This window comes from Miscanthus floridulus, chromosome 15, assembly GCF_019320115.1.
Source record: "Miscanthus floridulus cultivar M001 chromosome 15, ASM1932011v1, whole genome shotgun sequence".
In the NCBI taxonomy this organism is placed as follows: domain Eukaryota; kingdom Viridiplantae; phylum Streptophyta; class Magnoliopsida; order Poales; family Poaceae; genus Miscanthus; species Miscanthus floridulus.
The window spans coordinates 86,258,463-86,278,239 of NC_089594.1; the positions used below are offsets into that span (position 1 = coordinate 86,258,463).

Sequence of the window (19,777 nt, forward strand, 5' to 3'; positions counted from 1 at the left end):
TTCCTGCCTTTTGCTCACGGAGGAACCGGGACTTGTTCCGGCTGTGAGCAACGATACACTGAAAAGAAGACCGGTATCCAGAACACGAAAACACAAAAATACATGAAGAAAGAAGAAAACGAGGGAGAAGATCAAGCGGATACCCGGCCAGTAGGAACGAGGATTTCGCGTAGGGCACCACTGGCCTGACTCAAGGCATCCATCATAGCCGAGAACACAACTGTCAAGATTTTCCCGCTCCAAGCTCTCGGCAGCATCGTCAAGCGAGAAAAGAGCCGATGTTGGGTCCTCAGGCGGCCATCCATTGGAGCGGCGGCTCCTCCCGCGTGGGGGAGCGGCTGCCCCCCGATAACAGGGCTGGGGGCGACCTCCTGCGGGTCCGCTCCACCACCGCCACGACGCCCGGAGACCCTCCAGCCATGTCCTCCTCTGTCCGACCCGCCTCGGGCACCGCAGCCTGGGCCGCCGATGGCGCGGATTGCACCGCCCCCTCGGATGCCACCACGGCTGCGTCCGACTGTGCCTGGCTCGTCGGGGTTGGGGACCCTCCGGCTACGTCCTCCTCCGCCCGGCCCACGTCAGGGCTGCGTCGCTTGGGCCGCCGGAGGCACGGATTGCGCCGCCCCCTCGGACACCACCATGGCCGCGTCCGGCTGCTCCTGGCTTGGCGCGGTCGCAGCCACCCGCACTGACGACACCGGACCCTCAGCTGGCGGTGCCGCACCCGTCACGAAAGACGCCGCCCACTCGGCAACCGCCGAGGGGACAGGCGCCACCACGAGCGCCGTCGGATCAGCCGACGAGGCCGCAGCATCAGCGCCGCTCCTGCCCGAAACAGGGGCGACGTCGGGCAGCGCCGTCCGTCCCGCCTGAAGGGCAAGGCTCTTCTTGGGCGCCAGCCCTAGAGAGTGGCCCCATCGCAAGAATCTGCAAGAGGAAAAAAGGCATAAGGTTGAAACAGAAAAATAAAAAGGGAAAAAACAGGGGAGTCGATGGCCTACTCTGACGCCTTTGGGCGGCGGGAACGTTTTGGGGACGAACCCCCAGACCCCCATTCCGACTCGTCTGGGCAGGACCGCTCGAGCTTGCCCCCTGCTCCTGGGCAGGGGGGCTCGTCTCCCTCATTTCCAAGGGCGCGGCAACAGAGCCACCCCTCTCTGTCGATGCCTCGGGTGTGGCGGTGGGCGACCCGTCTCCCCCATCCACCGATCCTCCGCAGGTACCCTGGATGGGGCGGTAGATTCTCCGGCTCCCACCGGCCCCGAGGACTCGCTTCCCTCCGCGTGGAATGGGAGGGGTCCCTGCATGGGTCGGTGGGCGACTGTCAGCATATCTTCATCCTCCAGGACGTCCTAATCCACGCCAGCGGCTACCTCATCGTCGTCGTCACTGTCTGTCTCCTCTCCTCGATCACGCTCTTGCTGCATCCGTAGCCGCTCCTTCTGAGCTCCCTCGTCCTTTTGTCCCAGGCAGCCGCGATACTGATTCGTGGCCGCCAGGATCCGATCCTTCGGTAGTAGAGCTAGGCTATCTGTGAGGACAAGACTCCTCGGCTGGTTCCGCTATCCCGAGGTCAGCGTCAAAGGGTCGGAAGTTCAAGTAAAGAAAAAGACACGGGAAAGGAGAACTTATGAAATCGATGAACCTCGGTTCCGGCCGCATCGGAGGATGTCCCAGCACCGGATACACAAAGTCAAGGACAACACCGTCGGTGTCCTTCGAAGGCTCCATCGCCTCCTTGATTCGCTGTGCCACTTCGATGGGAGGGAGCGCTCCGTCGGCAAGCGTCGTCCCTTCAAGCGACGCCCCGGGCGCCATCAGATACAGGGGGAGCGCGCGGCTCAGCAACGGCTCTACCCTCCGCGCGTGGTAGGCGCCGATGATCCCCGACCCCTTCACACCCCTGTTCTTCAGAATTTGGAGGGCGGCGAGGTGGTCCTTGATCCTCTTCTTGTCTTTGTCTAGGACACCCCACCTCCACGACCTGGAGCCTGTTCGATGAGGCGCCCGGTGTACACTGGCAAGGGGGCGATCACGTCGTTCTTGATGTAGAACCACTGCGAGTGCCACCCCTTGTTGGAAGTCAACAAGCGCATCAACGGGTAGTCATTCGCCCAGGTGTTGCGCAGATGAATGCTGGCACAACCTATCGGCGTGCTCAGCTCCTGCTTCCCGACCCGCTTCTTCGACAGACTAACAGGCGAAGAAGTGCCGCCACAGATCGAAGTGGGGACTAATCCCCAGGAACCCCTCACACAGGGCGACAAACGCCGCGATATGCTGGATCCCATTGGGATTAAGATGCTACAACTCCACCTAGTAGTAATCCAACAACCCCCGAAGAAACATAAGGGCAGGGACGGCGAATCCCCGCTCATGGAAGAGAGCAAAGGACACGACATATCCCTCAGGCGGCGACGGCTCATCCTCATCACCAGGCAGCAGCCACTCCGCGAAGGCGGACAACGGGCGAAGGAGGCCGCGGCAGACGAGGCCCTCCAGGCGCTGAGAGGCGATGTTGGATCTGCACCACGGCTCCATTAAAACGGCGGTTACGATGTGGATGCAAGCTTGACGGCGGCTGCGATGCGGATGCAAGCTCGACGGCAGTGGCAGTACTAGTGCGGGAGGCCCTAGCGATTGGCGACAGAGGTTGGCGATACGAAGGCGAAAAGGCGGAGTACGGAACCCTGGGGGCGAACCCTGTGGTTTTATAGGGGCGACGGATGCGAGAAATGCAACCATCCGCCTCGATCTCCAAGCCCACCACGACATGCCGCCACGTCACGTCGCGGGATACACTGCCCGCTATCCCTATCCTTTCCCACAAAAATCGCCCTCGGACGGTTCGCCTTCCCGAACAGATCGGACTCTCCCCCCGCGGAGGAGATACGGGCCAGAAAATCTCTTCGCCGGCCCAGGTGGGCCCAGAAAGACCAAGGGTCGGCCCGACGGTCTCGATGGCCACCCCAACGAGGGACGGGCCCACGGGCGACTAAGACCCAGGTACGCGAACATCAGTAGGGCCTCGGTCTACTGTCGAGCCCCAGCCAGGCTGACCCTGGATGAAATCCCCACGAACGAGATACCAGGGTCCCCTTAAAAACTATCCAGTTGACAAAAACCGAGTCTCGTATCCTTACCCGCGAAGGGTCCGAGACACCCCCCCCCCCGAGGGCTCAGGGGAACACCCCCCGTGCGATTCTACCCAAATCACCCGGGGGCTCGGGGGCTACACCCGTCGGGTGCGCTCGCGCGCACCCTCTGGCGAACCGGAACACCCCCCGGACGATTCCACCCGAATCGCCCGGGGGCTTGGGGGCTTCTGTCGAGTTCATAAACCCAGGGGTCCCTCGGGGATCGGCTTCCGCGCCAAGGCTCGGCCCAAGAGTCTAATTACAACACGACAGGAAGGACGGTCAAGTCGCCGACCAGAAGGTCTGGACCAAAAGGAGCGGCGCCCGCTTGTCGACCTCTTCGGCCCACCGTTCCGATCGGATCACTCGCTTCGTCCTCCAGACGCCTCCGAACGCCCTCTTCGATCGGAAGGCCTCTCCGATCGGAGGGTCTGGCCCAAAGCGATACTTCCGACTCCGACCCCACGTCTCTCCGACTGGGGCTCGTGGGAACCCTGCTCACCGCTCTTCTTCGACCGGCACAATCAGAGCCGACTGGAGCCATCCGACCGGGGACGCCCGCTCGGTAGGAACCAGGAGACATGCGGAGAAAAGCAAGGCAAGGCTCACAAGTCAAAGCATATCCGCTCGGTAGGCAAGGAGCAGGAGGATGCTCCATGCGGGTCATGCCAACTCTGTCACGAATGATGGACCCAGATTTCACTCGAACATATCCGATAAGAGCTCCCCGAACCCGTCACTCGAGCCATAGAGACAGGAACGCCACTGCATTTCTTGTCCGAACAACGGAAGACTGGTTCCGCCTCGCCCGACCCTCGAGGGCTAGGCTCCACCTCGCCCGACAGCCAAGGGCAGACTCCGCCTCGCCCGACGGTCAAGGGCCTCCTCCGCCTCGTCCGACGGCCGAGGGCAGACTCCGCCTCGCCCGACAAGTACACCCTGCGCCTTCATAAGGATGAGCACAGGGTACGACATGACATTCGAGTCAAACGCAGCACCAAGGACCATGCCCTGCGCCGCGGTAGGAAAAGTACCGCCAGGGTATGGCGGGATGGATGCTTTAGACCATTCCGGCATTGCAGAGTCCGAATAGTGTTGTAGGCGCCGCCTTCAGCCTCAAACACGGAACCTGACATAGACATACGACAACCACTACGATGCAGGAAGAGACTCGCGCCCTCTATAGTGACGCATGTACTGTCACCGCACCGCCCGCCCCCCATAGGGCCACAGATCAATACCCTTGTCTGACACGCCGCCTGGAGGGACAGGACGGGACATGGCCACTTGCTGATCCGGTAAGGGCATGGCGTCGCCAGGACACGGACACCCGACGAACGTGCTAATCCCTGACACCGTCTGGCCGGGTCAGCAAGGCTAGCTCAGCGGAAAAGGAGGGTCCAACACCTTCAAAGGGACTTCTTGGCTTCTGGTTTTTCTCCCGTCTATAACCCCTGCTCCTCCCTTGGTCTATAAAATGGAGGACAGGGCCCCTCACTAAAGGGATCGACTCTTGACATATAAGTTGAACACACAACGCTTCACACACAGCTGAGCAGCGACCAAGCTCTCGGCGACCTTTTCGATCATTCCATAGAGACTTGGGACTCGTCCCTCTCTCGACTGTTTGTACCCCTACTACGAACCATTTTCGGTATTAATAACACGAGCAGCAGCAGCAAACTGGACATAGGGACGTTCAACCCGAACCAGTATAAACCTCGTGTCCTTTAGTGCACCATCCGGGCCTAACGCGCAATAATCATAAATTACTAGCCGGTGTTTGTTCGAAACACCGATACCTTGGCTCGAAAGCTCGCCCGCTGGGGAAAGGGGAGTCGCCTCTGCTTCGTCAACACGCAGACGTCGCAGAGCTGCTCCACGTGGTCAAGGCACAGCAAGCCTCGCACCATCTCCATGGCACTGAGCCGCTTCAGGGCCTCGAAGTGAAGGTGCCCGAAACGCTCGTGCCACTGCCACGCCACGTCATCCCGACGAGCAGCGAGACAGAGGGGTTGTGCCACCTGCACGTTAAGGACATAGAGTCGATTTGCGCTTCTGGTTACCTTGACAAGAAGGCGACGACGACAATCCCAAATCCTCATGACTCCATCCTCAACCACCACGCGCGAACCAGTTCTCATCCAGCTGTCCCAAGCTGATGATAGAGTTCCTTAACGCAAGGATGTAGTAGACTCCGGTGAGCAGCCTGTGCTCACCAGACACGGCGGTGAAGGTGGAGCCGACACCCTTGATCTCCACGCCGGAGGTATCCCCAAACTTGACGGAGCCTCAGACACTAGAGTTAAGCTCGGTGAAGAACTCCCGTCGACCGGTCATGTGATGGGTGGAGCCGGTGTCGAGGCACCACCCGTCAGTCTTGTCATTGCCGAAGCCGTCGCCGAGGAGGGCGTGTGCTTTTGGCTCGTCAAGGTGGAGGAGAGCCGCTACGGCCGGTGCCGCTGGAGGTAGCTCGATGCTTGCATGTGCCATGAATAGAGCCGGCTCCTCCTCCGCCTGTGTGACATGGACCTGGCCGCGTCGTGGCTGTCGACAGTCCTTGGCCCAATGGCCAAGCTGGCCGTAGTTACGACAGGTGTCGTTTCGTGCTGGCCTGTGCTTGCCGGCGACGCCGTCCTAGGAGCCTCCGCGGGCATCACCCTCGGCACGTCCTCGTGCCCTAGCCTGGGCGTCTCTGCGCGCCTTGCCACGCTTGTGGCCGCCTGTCACGGAAGAAGGCTCCCCCTTCTTCCGGTTACCTTGGCAGGAAACCCACTGCTCCCGAGTGAGAAGGAGCTTCCCGCCAGTGGTGATGGGCCCCAAGAGAGATTGTGGCTCATCGCTGTCGACGACCTTGAGGTGACCTATCGCCTCCTCGATCGACATCGTGGAGAGATCCAGCAGAGACTCGATCGAGCAAGCCATCTGCTTGTACTTCTCGGGGACGCAACGGAAGAGCTTTTCGACAGCTCTCTCCTCGCCGTAGGTGTCATCGCCGAACTGCACCATCTTTTGCAATAGAGTGTTGAGACGGAGAGCAAAGTCATCAACATCCTCACCTGGCTTGAAGGCCATGTTCTCCCACTCCTTGCAAAGTGCCTGCAGTGTGGACTTACGGGCGCGGTCGCTGCCGATGTGTGCCGCAGCGATGGCGTCCCAAGCCTCCTTGGCAGTCCGCTTGTTGGTAAGTGAGAACTGCATCTCGGACGAGACTGCAGCGATGAGGGCATCCAGTGCCAGTCGATCCTGGTTGTAGTCGATGTCGCCGTACCGGACAACCTCCCACATGTGCCGCACCTGGAGCTTTACCCTCATCACCGCAGCCCACTCGACGTAGTTGGTTTTAGTGAGGGTAGGCCACCCACCATCGGGGCCGACGTCCCTGACAACAGCTTGGAGCCCTTGGTAACCACGACACTGATCCGGGGAGAGAGAGCCATGCTGCCTGTGAAGGCCGCGCTCTCCATCGACCCGTCCGTCACCGTTGCCGTGCGCGCCTCCTCCAGGAGCGCCGCCGGCACGTCCGCGCCTGTCTGGGCTGCAGCCGCGCTCGTGGGCGTGCGCGGCTGCCCACTGCGTCGCCCGCGCTCGCGCTGCCTCCCTCCCCAGCAGCTCGAGGTCCGCGTCGGCGCTGTCGTCAGCAGAAATGGAGCTGCTGATGCTGCCGCGCAAAACCTCGACCTCCGCTACCGCCGCACGCGCTGCATCCGCCACCGCCGCCGCTTCTGCCTCCGCTCTGGCTGCTGCCAGCTCCGCCGCTACCAGCGTCGACACCCTTGCCGCCGCCGCTAGCTCCGCGTTCCTCTGCTGCGGCAAGTTCGGCCTCTTGCTGACGCCACGTGCTCGAGGCGACCGAGCGCTGAGACTGTCCTGCGGACATGACGCGCTACCGGGGGGCTGCTGCGTGGGGAGAGGGCTGCTTCAGACGCGCAGAGGGAGAGGAGTGAGCAGGAGCGGTCGGAGCTGCTGCTGCTCCCAGCTGGGGCTGTTGCGAGGCTGGGAAAGGAGATGAGCAGGAGATGCTCATGCTACAGGATAGTACGGCTCTGATACTAGATGTTAGTCATTGAATTCTTACTCTTGGTAGTAGCAGAATTCTTACTCTCATCGAGAGAGGATGACACTAGGAGTTGGAGCAATTTTCTGGTTTATTTCTCACATAAAATGCCATACCAACCTGAGGGGTTGGGGATACATATTTATAGGCTGCTAGCCAGCCAAGCATATGTCAAGATGCTAGATGTTAACATGTTGTCCTAAAACAGATGCTATCCTAGATGCTAAGATGCTGTCCTAACCAGTCAAGGATGCTGTCCTTGATGGACAGCAAGACTACCATGCAGCCACAAGGACCATATGCTGCAGCCCCACAAAGACCAGCCAACACAGAGACTTATCCCATCAACTTGAACAAGGCCAAGGACAGCAATGAGCTGACCAAAATGCCAACTCTGCTGCAGGGAAAGAGAGAGAGATCAGCAGCAGATTATGTCTTACAAAGTAAGGCTGTCACCACTCATAACCTAGTAGTTTGACAAAAAAAAATACTGTAAGGGCCCATTTGGATCCTTGGAACTAAATTTATTCTAATAATTATAATTTAGACATAGATAAATTAAGCTAATATAGTTATATATGGAATATATTTGTATATTTATTGTTAGGGATATAAGAGACATACTTATACGTTGCATTTCTATTATAGGGAAGTGAGTTGAAGAGTGCTATAAGCTGGAGAGTAGAATTATAGCATAATGATCTATAGAATCCATTTTCATCCCCCACCCTATGAATTTGAGAGTCTTATTTGTGAGCTTGCAAAAAGTTATGAAATGTCAAATTCCAAACCAAATAACCTAATCCATTAAGTAGAATTCAATTCCTCCACAATGAAGGGATCCAAACGGCCCCTATCAGATTTATGTGGTGAAGGTAAACCCTTCTTAAAAGTCTGCTTTCTATTGCCATTTGTGATCTACATGGCAACAACAATGTACAGCTATAGAAAATGTCCACCATACATGTAAATCTCATACATATGCAATTAGTACTGATTCTCTTCTAGCACCCCAAAGAAATAATAGGCAATTTGTAGGAAATAACACATCAAGTTCCCAATATATTACCAAGAAAATCATGTAGCTGCCGCCTTGCGATTCTGTGAGCACGAAGAAATGCAGCACAGATGTAACATCCAGACTCTAATCTTTCGACTGTGAAGTATGCGACAAGCTTTCGTGGTAACCTACTCATCTGAAGGAACCTATAGTAATTTGGGAACTGGACATTAGACTTTAAACCTTTCCAATCACATAATGTTTGTCCAGAAACAAGATCCATAGCTTCATCAACCGATCTCAACAGAATATTTGTTGTAGCTTGAGTTATTCGTCCTTCTTCAAGCATTCCCCAGTAAGCAGCTTGCACACCTGTTATAAAATATGTCCTTATAAATTGTCTCCTTTAACTAACGTTCATAACAACACTAGGCACATTAAGTTGCAAAGGTATAGAAGATAGAACCATGGAGGGAACAGTAAGCAAACAGTTTATGGATAAACACATATTGCAATGAGAAATGGGGCAGACCCAGTGCCGGAGGCTCCCACATGAGTGAGGTCTGGGGAAGGGAAAAACCGAGGCAAGCCTTTTCCCGCAAAATCTACAGAGATGCTGCTTCGAACCCACGACCTGGTGACTCAGTGAGACAGCTCTCACCACTGCACCAGGCCTGCCCTTCACATATTGCAATGAGAAGGGTGTAAAATTGGAAAGACAAATGGACATCAGTCACAACCCCAACATATCAAACTGACAAAATACTTCTCAACAAAAGAAATCATATCAAAAGTAATCGAGGCCAATCACTACAAAGTAGCAATTCATTTAGAAGACAGATAAATACCATCAAATTACAAAGACGAAAGGGCCTAGCTACAAAGATGGCCAGATGGGTAGGGAAAATTTGCCACCTTACTTGGGACACAAAAAGGCTTAGGTTAATTACCAGCAAGAATTAGTGAATATAACAGTATTTTTACTTGGACCGTTGATCTAGATGACTATTATCACACATTATATCCTAAGAGGTAATAGAATTAATATATATTTATAAATTTTTTATTTTGATAAATAGGAAAGATAAGAAAATTTTCAGGTTAGATATCTATCAATTAGATCTGACATGTATGTCAAGCTGTTGTGGACTCCTTCATTGGGCAGCAGTATAATAGGAAGAAGAAGAAAGGGTCGGCTGCCTCTAGTGGCTAGAATTAGTCCAAGCTAGCTAATAATAGAACATGCAGGAATAATAGGAATACCACAGCTGCTCATGTGGGTGTTATAACCACAGGTGCGGCTGGGGATTAGGATCAAGCAGAAGAAGAGTTGTCACGTTCAGAGCCTCCCAGGGAGGGCGAACTAGCTCTTCTGCTGCTGCCATTGCTAGGATCAGCTAGTGTAATTCCCCTCCAGTTCATCAATCAAGTGCCCAATTCTCTGTTCCTATCATCTGGTATCAAAGAGCCTCTCGATCCACTCGCCTGATATGGGTGATGATATCAAGTCCGCTCGCCATCCTCAACAAACTCTCCGCCGTTGAGAAAGACATGACGACGATGAAGGGCGATCAGAGCCGCCTCACCGTCGCCGTCAACCAGCTGCAATCGGACCACCTCTCCTCCGGCCGCTCCCACAGCGGCAAGGACACTGGCCACGGCGCCCCTCCACCTCCGCCTCCACATGAGCACAAACTCCGGTTTCCACGCTACGATGGCAGCGCCGATCTGGTGACCTGGCTACACAAGACGGAGCAGTTCTTCCGCACCGATCGAACGGCGGACGACGAGTGGGTGTGGCTCGCCTCCTTCTACATGGAAGGCGCTGCCCAGGACTGGTACTCTACCGCCTGGAGCAGAACCACGGCGCTCCCACGTGGCCGGACTTCATCGACAAGGTGCAGCGGGCGTTTGGGACACTGGCATCACCGCCTTCTTCGCCACCAGTGATGGCTCAGTCTGCTATGCCAGCAGCCGCCACATCTTCCCCGCCGGCAGCATCGCCAACAGCTTCACCTCCACCGACAATTGCGGCTACATCAACCACTTCCCCTCCACCTCCACCAATGGCTGTCGCCCCACTGACAACGTCGCCACCGCCTCCACCATCAGCGCCATCCCCACCTATGCAGGCATCCTGCTTGGTCCTAGCCGCCTCATTGGCAAGGCCTACAACACTTGGAGCCCTCGCAACGCCACCCGTAGTGATGATGTCCACACTGCCAAGACTGGGGCCGTGGGACACGATTGGCGGAATCCACATGCCTCTAGACCCCTCCACTCACCACCGTGGATGTACGCGTTCTCCGCAACGTCGCTGCATCCAGGGGCTCCCAGGCTCACATACCAACCGATGGCGTCTCCGTGGTTGTGGTCGTCTTCACGAGGCACCGACATGCACGCCATCTCTGGCGAACTATCTGTCCTCATTGTCTGCACCACTGAAGCGGGTGTTCTCGTTAGTCTTGGGCACCACACTGCCACTGTCCTCTGCATCAGCAGGCTTGCCAACAGCAACTCTGTCAATTGTGGCGACACCCACGGCATCAGCGCCATCTTTGCAGCTGCCAGATGTGCCACTGTATCCGACATTGCCGCCATGTTCGTTAGTTGTGGACATGCCTGCCCCATCAGCATTGGTTGCCTTTGTCGAACACATCCTGATGACAGTGGCATCTCCTTCCCCTGCGACCACCATGGCACCACCAACGACACCAGCGCCAGCACCCCCGCTTGCTGAATTGACTCCAGTGGCGCAATTTCAGACCTCATTTCCCGTCGATGCCACAATTGTCCTCTTCCAGCAGCTGATTGCTCAAGTGTGCTTCCTCACCTTCAGTATTTCTCAGCCCCAGTTCCGAGCAGGCCTACAGCTCGAGGACGAGCTATTTCGAAAGGAGGGTAGAAGTGTTGTGGACTCCATTGGGCAGCAGTATAATAGGAAGAAGAAGAAAGGGTCGGCTGCCTCTAGTGGCTAGAATTAGTCCAAGCTAGCTAATAATAGAACATGCAAGAATAATAGGAATACCACAACCGCTCATGTGGGTGTTATAACCACAGGTGCGGCTGGGGATTAGGATCAAGCAGAAGAAGAGTTGTCACGTTCAGAGCCTCCCAGGGAGGGCGAACTAGCTCTTCTACTGCTGCCATTGCTAGGATCAGCTAGTGTAATTCCCCTCCAGTTCATCAATCAAGTGCCCAATTCTCTGTTCCTATGGACGCCGGTGTGCAGCAACCCGCTCGGCGCCCTCATGAAGCTCCGCCGCACCGGGACGGTCGAGGAGTACAAGGTGCAGTTCCTGCCCATGCTCGCGCGCTGCCGGCCTCCCCAGGAGCAGGACCAAATCGACATCTTCACTGTCGGCCACTGCAACCCGCTGCAGACAGACGTCGGGCTCCAACACCCTGCGACCCTCGACGACGCCATGGGCCTTGCGCGGGCCTTTGAGCACCGCTTGGACCTGGACGACGACGTGGACCTTTCTGCACCCCGTGTCACGACCCGCACCAGCCCGCCGATTCGGTCGTAGCCACCGCCAGCGACGTCCGCGCCCCACACGCCGCCTCCAGCCGCGCCGTGGCTCCCCAGCACGCCAAGTTGGCTGCCTATGAGCGTGAGCTCATCGGCTTGGTGAAAATCGTGCGGCACTGGCGGCCGTATGTTTGGGCGCGACCATTCACTGTCCGCACCGACCACTTCGCCCTCAAGTTACTCCTGGACGAGCGCCTCTCCACCATCCCAAAACACACATCGATAAGTAAGCTATTTGGCTATGATTTCAAGGTGGAGTACAAGCCCGGGCGCCAGAACGTGGCTGCTGATGCCCTGTCACGCCGCGACGAGGACGCCTCTGCATTGTCCACCTGCGCGCTCTCTCTGCCGGACCTCGATTTGTTCAACGAGTTCCGCACCGAGGCCGACACCCTGCAGGACATCATCGCCAAGCGCCAGGAGATCGCCCATGGCCTTGCTAGGGTGAATTGGACGACTGCTGACGGCTTCGTTCTACATTGGGGCCGCATCTTCGTCCCTGACACGTCAGCTCTGTGGCCTCAGATCCTGGCCACAACGCACGACGTCGGCCACGAGGGCATCCAGAAGACGCTGCATCGCCTGCGCGCCTCCTTCTACAGCCCCCACACCAGCCGGCTTGTCCGCGACTTCGTGCAGGGCTGCTCTGTCTGCCAGCGGAACAAGACAGAGCACCTCCATCCAGCTGGCCTGCTGCAGCCGCTAGACGTTCCACACGCCGTCTGGGCTGACATTGCCCTGGATTTCGTTGAAGGGTTCCCCAAGGTCGGCGGCAAGTCAGTGGTCCTCACGGTGGTGGACCGCTTCTCCAAGTATGCCCACTTCATCGCCCTGGGCCACCCCTACAGCGCCATGTCCATCGCCCAAGCATTCTTCGATCAGATTGTACAGCTCCATGGGCTGCCGTGCTCTATCGTGAGTGATAGGGACCCGGTCTTCACCAGCGCCTCCTGGACCGAGCTCTTCCGCTTGTCGGGGGTCACACTGCGCCTCAGCTCCGCCTTCCACCCCCAGTCGGAGGTCACCAACCGTGTTCTCGATGTCTACCTGCGCTGCCTCGCCGGCGATCGTCCGCGGAGCTGGCTGCGGTGGCTGCCGTGGGCCGAATTCTGCTACAATTCCTCCCACCAAACGGCACTGCAGGCGACGCCGTTCGAGGTGGTTTATGGCCGATCTCCACCGACATTGGCTTCTTACCAGCCAGGCCTCTCCAGGGTGGCTGCCTTGGACAAGCAGCTGACCAACAGGGATGAATTCCTGGCTGCTGTCCGGGAACGGCTCCTTCAAGCTCAGAGCATCATGAAACAAAGCCATGACGCTACTCACCGGGACGTCTCCTTCAGTGTGGATGATTGGGTGTGGCTCCGTCTACACCAGCAGGCTGCGACGGCCATCAAGAGCAGTCAGAATGCTAAGCTGGCACCCCGCTACTATGGGCCCTTCAAGGTGATCGAGCGCATTGGCTCGGTTGCTTATCGCCTCCAACTTTCCGCCAAGGCGCGCATCCACAATGTTTTCCATGTGGTGTTCCTGAAGAAGTACTACGGCGCTGCACCAACGGACATTGTTCCTCTGCCCACGGTCGTCCACGGCCACGCTGTTCCGGAGCCCGGTCACATTGTTCGCACACGCCTAAACCATGGTGTGTGGGAGCTTCTGGTGCAATGGCTCAGCCAGAGTCCTGCTGCTTCCACCTGGGAGCTGCTCAACGACTTCAAGGCTACCTACCCCAAGTTCCAGCTTGAGGACGAGCTGTTTCGAAAGGAGGGTGGAAATGTTGTGGATGCTTTCATAGGAAAGCAGTACACTAGGAGGAAGAAGAAGGCGTCAGCTGCCTCTAGTGGCTAGAATTAGTCCCAGCTAGCTAAGATTAGACCATGCAGGAATAATAGGAGTGGCTAGGATTAGTCCAAGGTAGAACATGCATAACTGATGTACCTAGCCGCTCATGTGGGGGTTATAACCACTCGTGCGGCTGGGCATTAGGACTAGGCAGAAGTAGAGTTAACTGATCAGAGCCTCCCAGGGAGGGCGATCTCCTCTGCTGCTGCTGCTATCGAGTATTCAGTTCATCCAGACACTGTAATCACCACCAGTTCATCAATAAACAGCACCCCCCCCCCCCCCCCCCCAAAGATCCCTAGCCATATCACATGCATATAACTTTCATTATTAGATTTAACTTCTCTATGGGATTAACGTGACATGTGGGTGACATTACTTTTTATCATAACATCAAAAAACTAATTTGAGATGCATGACAAATTTGCTTGTACCATTGTACGGAAAAGTTTTAACGTTTTTGTTCACCCAAAATAATATAGTTGCACAGTACAGTTCTAACAATACAAAGATGATGTGCAATCTGAAACACGAAATTAGCATCTCATTGTTCAAAGAATTGACTAAGAGAAACTCCATGGCCTTTAATTTGCGTGCCAGATGGTCATCTCGTACATCGGTGTGTAGCTATGATGTATAGTCAGTATGTCCTGAGCACACATGTTATAAATATTGCAATTAGAAATCTATTGAACAAAAATCAATCTGTTTCAGCGATTGAGATTTCCTGCCTTTTTCTTTTTCTTTTTTTATAAATACTTTATTTATTTATTTATGACTTATTTGTTGCATGTATTCAAAAATCAAGGGCTAAGATCTATTTAAGATCTTAAATCCTACGAGGTAGTGGGAGTACTGTAGCAAGGACTTACTTTAGCGATTCGAGAAGAAGGTATAAGTAAGGGAAATGTAGAGCAATAAAGCTGATCTGAGCATGGGTGCAGGTCTGGGCATCAATGGTAGGACACTCGTCTTTGGCAGGCCAGTGGAGGATCTTTCCTCATACCAATTATCAATGCTGACACCAAAAGTTTTATATTTCAAAAACAACCACTTCTAACTCCAAACGACAGGAAGATCTGGCAGAACAAAATTGTACCGTTGAAGCCTAAATACCACTAACTCGCCACAGCTATTCACTCCAGGAGTGCATGTGAACAGTACAGGTGGTAGGAAGTTAACTAAAGAGTTACAGTATATCAAGCCTAAAAGGGCGTACCCATTGCAGAAAGCTCCCGCTCTGTGCGGGGTCTGGGGAAGGGTGTTAGTGGCAAGTCTTACCCTCGCATGTGTAATGCGAGGAGACCGCGACCCTCGCATGTGTAAGCCTAAAAGGGATTAGGAAAATCCTTAATCAAAAAAGAGAAGAGAATCTATGCAAACTGGGTATGATAATATATTATTCAATACCTTTATGCAATATTTGTATCAAATTTGTATCAAAAATACGTGTATCAAATTTGTGTATTAAAAACTGTTAAACTCTGTGCCGCCAGAGCCACTTCCAGGTTCAGGCACATGTGCGGTTGCCTTTGTTCTTCTTTTTAATGAAATATGCCCTCAGGTGCGTTCACGAAAAAAAAATCTGCATCAAATTCCATCAGATAACCTGATAAGTGATAACATACCATTCAAAAGCCGCACTCGGATATCTGTTAAGTTCATGATATGCATGTGGTCATCTTTGCCACCAACATCATGGGGATGCTCTGGCTCATTGTCTACGTCATTCAAACATGTGATATATTTCTTTACAGTAATCCAGTCAGCAGGTCCCAGTTCCTCGTCATCCCTTAGCTCACCAAAAGCCTCTAATGCTTTGTTTAGCATTTCATATCTTGTATATTTCAATATACGAAGCTACAAAAAAAAACATATTGGAATCTTTATCTGGGGCATAAGTGAATGTATTTTCATAAATGAGAACCAGTTGTGCTTATGAAAGCAATAAATGAGCAGAGAAAACAAACCTAGACAGATAGAAGATGGTGAATAAGAGGCATGGTTCATGATAGTGATAAAGGCTTCCTGAACACAACGTGTGAAATTATTAATCTATTTTTCACAACAAGGTCTGATGCTAATCTTGTTCAGATAGGAATCACAGTTTACAAATGGAACAATGTTATGGTGGTGGTGTTCTTCAGAGCAACAGGTCTGTTTGTTATAAACATTTCCAGCTAAAGAGGGGAAAATCAATTGCTCTGGATTTTCTGCTACTTTTGTCAGATCACTTGGGATAATATTTCGGGATCAGTTGTCAAAAGAAGTGCATACTTAAACACAGGGTTCTCTTTGAATCATATTGTTGCAAGAATTGCTAATGTATCTTTTGTGATGAAAAATACATTGCTTTAATGTGACTTCAAACCAGCGTTAAATTAAGAGTAAAGAGTCCTTTTCTTGTACTCCTCATGTACTCATATATATTGCCCCCATGGGGCTATTATACAATACAAGTTATATTCATAAAATGGTAGTAGGGCATAAGTCAGGTTTAGGGCTTCTTCTTTTCATCTTCTGCTATCGCTGGCAAAGGATCTATTATCTCAATCAATTCATAAGTAATTTTACACTTGGCATGCTAGCATACATACAGATAAAGTAAATGTCTGTGACATAGCATGGGTGTCAAACTTTTGTGGGATGAGTATATTGATGACCATTAACCTTGAGATCTTGGAGGCTCTAGGCTAAGTGGCAGGTTCGCAGCACATAAAACATTGCCTTCACCACTTCACTAGCAATTAGTTGAAGGGAGAGGACAGATGGGTACAAAAGAAGATACAGAGGTTCATAAAAAACAAGCAACACCTTAAATGCCAAGCTGGAATTGGAGATGACAATTTATGAAATTAACCTTTGTGGCCGTCAATTTGTCCATGCCGAGCATATGTAGCAAAAATTGTGTGGTTGAGCCATTAAAAATCAATGTCAGAAACACGATGCCACCAGTGAAGAACACAAACTGCATAATGTATAACATTAGCGAAGTCCATATTAGACATTTGACACTTCCACTCACAAAAGGGGCATACCATTGTTCCGACTTCTGGTTTAAGGTAAGGTTGAACTGCATCGCTGGTACACTAGTAAAAATATTCCAATAAATGCATTAGAAAACCCTGCAGTAAACTAATGTACTTACATGAAAATGAAGCACAGAGAAAAACGTTTATTGATACACAAATGAAACTAACTTGCCTTAACAGATAATGATAGTGACAGAGCAACAGCCCCTCGCAGCCCTGACCAAACAAGAATCATGGCCTCTTTCCAGTCCAACCCATACCCGAAGTGACGCAACAATGGGTACAAAACACCAACAACTATAAGTCGAGATATTTGTACAAAGACATAGAGCAGCAGCAGGAAGCCCCATGAACTGCCTACAAGAGCAAGATATAAAATCAATGTACACAACATGATTTAATAGGATTAAGCTCATAATCTTCTTAATGAAATGACACACAGCTCTCCTGTGTCGTTCGAGAAAAAAAAGGATTAAGCTCAGAACAGAAAGGTCATACCAAAACTTTAAAAAATGTTATGAAATTTTATATCTGAAATCATACACAAAACATGATTTTGCTGCACAATGATATCTAAGCCAAGACGAAACGTTCAAGCATATGTTTTTCGTAATCAAATGCCAAGTGTTTGAAGTATAGGCTAACTGAAGTAGAATCAGAAATTCCCTACGGCATTAAAATTCAGAAGCAGGGCAGAGGAATCTAATACAGGGTTAGTCCAACAATTATCTTTTATATATAGCTCATTAACATGTTGTATAAGGAGAATCCAAGAATCTGAGGTCAGAGAGGCGTTGAAAAGGATGAAAGGAGGTAAGGCGATGGGATCGGATGGTATCCCAATCGAGGTGTGGAGATGCCTCGGGGACATAGCTATAGTATGGCTAACCAAGCTGTTCAACCATATTTTTCAATCGAACAAGATGTCTGACGAGTGGAGGAGAAGTATATTGGTACCGATCTACAAGAATAAAGGGGATATTCAAAGTTGTACTAATTACCGGAGAATTAAGTTGATGAGCCATACTATGAAGCTATGGGAGAGAGTTATCGAGCATCGCTTAGAGCAATAACGCGGGTCTCTATGAACCAATTTGGGTTCATGCCCGGAAGGTCAATCATGGAAGCCATTTTCTTAATAAAACAAGTTATGGAGCGGTATAGGGAGAAGAAGAATGACCTACACATGGTTTTTATTGACTTGGAAAAGGTTTATGATAAACTACCAAGGAATGTTATGTGGCGGGCTTTGAACAAACATAAAGTCCCAACGAAGTATGTCGGGCTCATTAAGGACATGTACAACAATGTTGTGACTAGTGTTCGAACAAGTGATGGAGACACGGATGACTTTCTAATTAGGATAGGACTACATCAAGGGTCAGCTTTGAGCCCTTATCTGTTTGCCTTAGTGATGGATGAGGTCACAAGGGACATACAAGGGGACATCCCTTGTGTATGCTTTTCGCGGACGATGTAGTGCTAGTTGATGAAAGCCGGACAGGAGTGAATCAGAAACTGGAGTTATGGCGGAAGACTTTGTAGTCCAAAGGTTTTAGACTCGGTAGAACTAAAACTGAGTATATGAGATGTAACTTCGGCACTACTACTCGGGAGGAGGAAAATGTTAGTTTGGAAGGTCAAGTAGTACCTAGGAAGGATATCCTTCGATATTTAGGATCAGTGCTACAAAGAGACGGGGATATTGATGAAGATGTTAGCCATAGAATCAAAGCAGGGTGGATGAAGTGGCGCCAAGCATCTGGTGTCCTATGTGACAAAATGGTACCACAGAAGCTAAAAGGCAAGTTTTATAGGACGGCGATTAGACCTGCTATGTTGTATGGTGCAGAATGTTGGCCTACGAAAAGATGACATGTTCAACAGATAAGTGTCGTGGAAATGCGTATGTTGCGTTGGATTTGCGGTCATACAAAAAGGGATCGAGTTTGAAACGATGATATACGTGATAGATTAGGGGTAGCACCAATTGAAGAAAAGCTTGTCCAACACCGGTTGAGATGGTTTGAACATGTCCAACGGAGACCTCCAGAGACACCGGTGCGTAGTGAAATCCTAAGCCAGGATAGTAATATGAAGAGAGACAGAGGAAGACCGAAGTTGACTTGGGTAGAGGCAATAAAAGGAGACTTGAAAGGATGGAATATACCCAAAGACTTAAGCCTTAGATAGGAGTGCTTGGAAAACAGCTATTCACGTGTCTGAACCTTGATTGCTTCTGCTGGTTTCAACTCTAGTCTACCCCAACTTGTTTGGGACTTAAAGGCTTTGTTGTTGTTGTTGTTGTAACATGTTGTATAAATACTGGCCTTTTATGCATTCCACTATGATGAACATGGGACACCACATGTCAAAACTAGAATAGAATTTTTTTTCTTTAGCCCACCAAGGTTTTGTTCACAAAGGTGTTAATGGTTACGAGCAAAACTGAGATGATGTTGATTAATTCAGGTGCATATCTGTCTAATGAGAGCTAAAAATAAAATGTAAATATAAAAGAATGAAAAATAAAAAAATAAAAAGAGGTGGTTCCTATTCTAACCATGTTATGCCTGAGATTTAGTAGATGCAAACGCAAAACATGAAGAGTACTCACCCTCCAAGAGGAGGCTTTGAGCAGTGATTTAGATGAATTGTGATATCTTTGTTTCTCAACAATGATTGTCTAGTATGGCCGCCAGCCTAACAAAAATATCAACCCACCAAGCTTATCATCTCAAGCTAATAACCAAACCAACTATTAAAAACGAGTTCCTAACAATCCCCAAACCAAATATGAAAGGTGAGCAATATCCTATTTTTTAGGAGAGTTGCGTATCATTATATTGATAAGAAGAAAAAGGTATAAGAAACCAGTACAACAGCCACACACCCCACACCCCCCAGAAAATTATATCATTACAATGGCGCCTTCAGACTAAGACAAAAACGACCTTGACCTGGACCTGATACTGTTATGGTGGGAAATGTCTATCAGCGGCGCAAGGTGAGACGTGGCTGAGGAGTAGGCTGCGCCATGCCACGCTAGTGCGCGGTCACCAGCCAGGGCGCGCCATCCTCGCCGCCAGGAGTTTGTTAGCCGATACATTTGATTAGGAAAGAGATTTATCCTTGTTTTGTTATTCCTTAAAGTTAGCTATGAGTTTGTTAGGATTG

The 19,777-nt window shown here is 51.5% G+C and overlaps 1 pseudogene; it reads right to left on the bottom strand.

The window, feature by feature from the left end:
* LOC136509521 (sodium/hydrogen exchanger 8-like) overlaps positions 1 to 19,777 on the bottom strand; it is a 54,348-nt pseudogene that overhangs the window by 17,694 nt on the left and 16,877 nt on the right.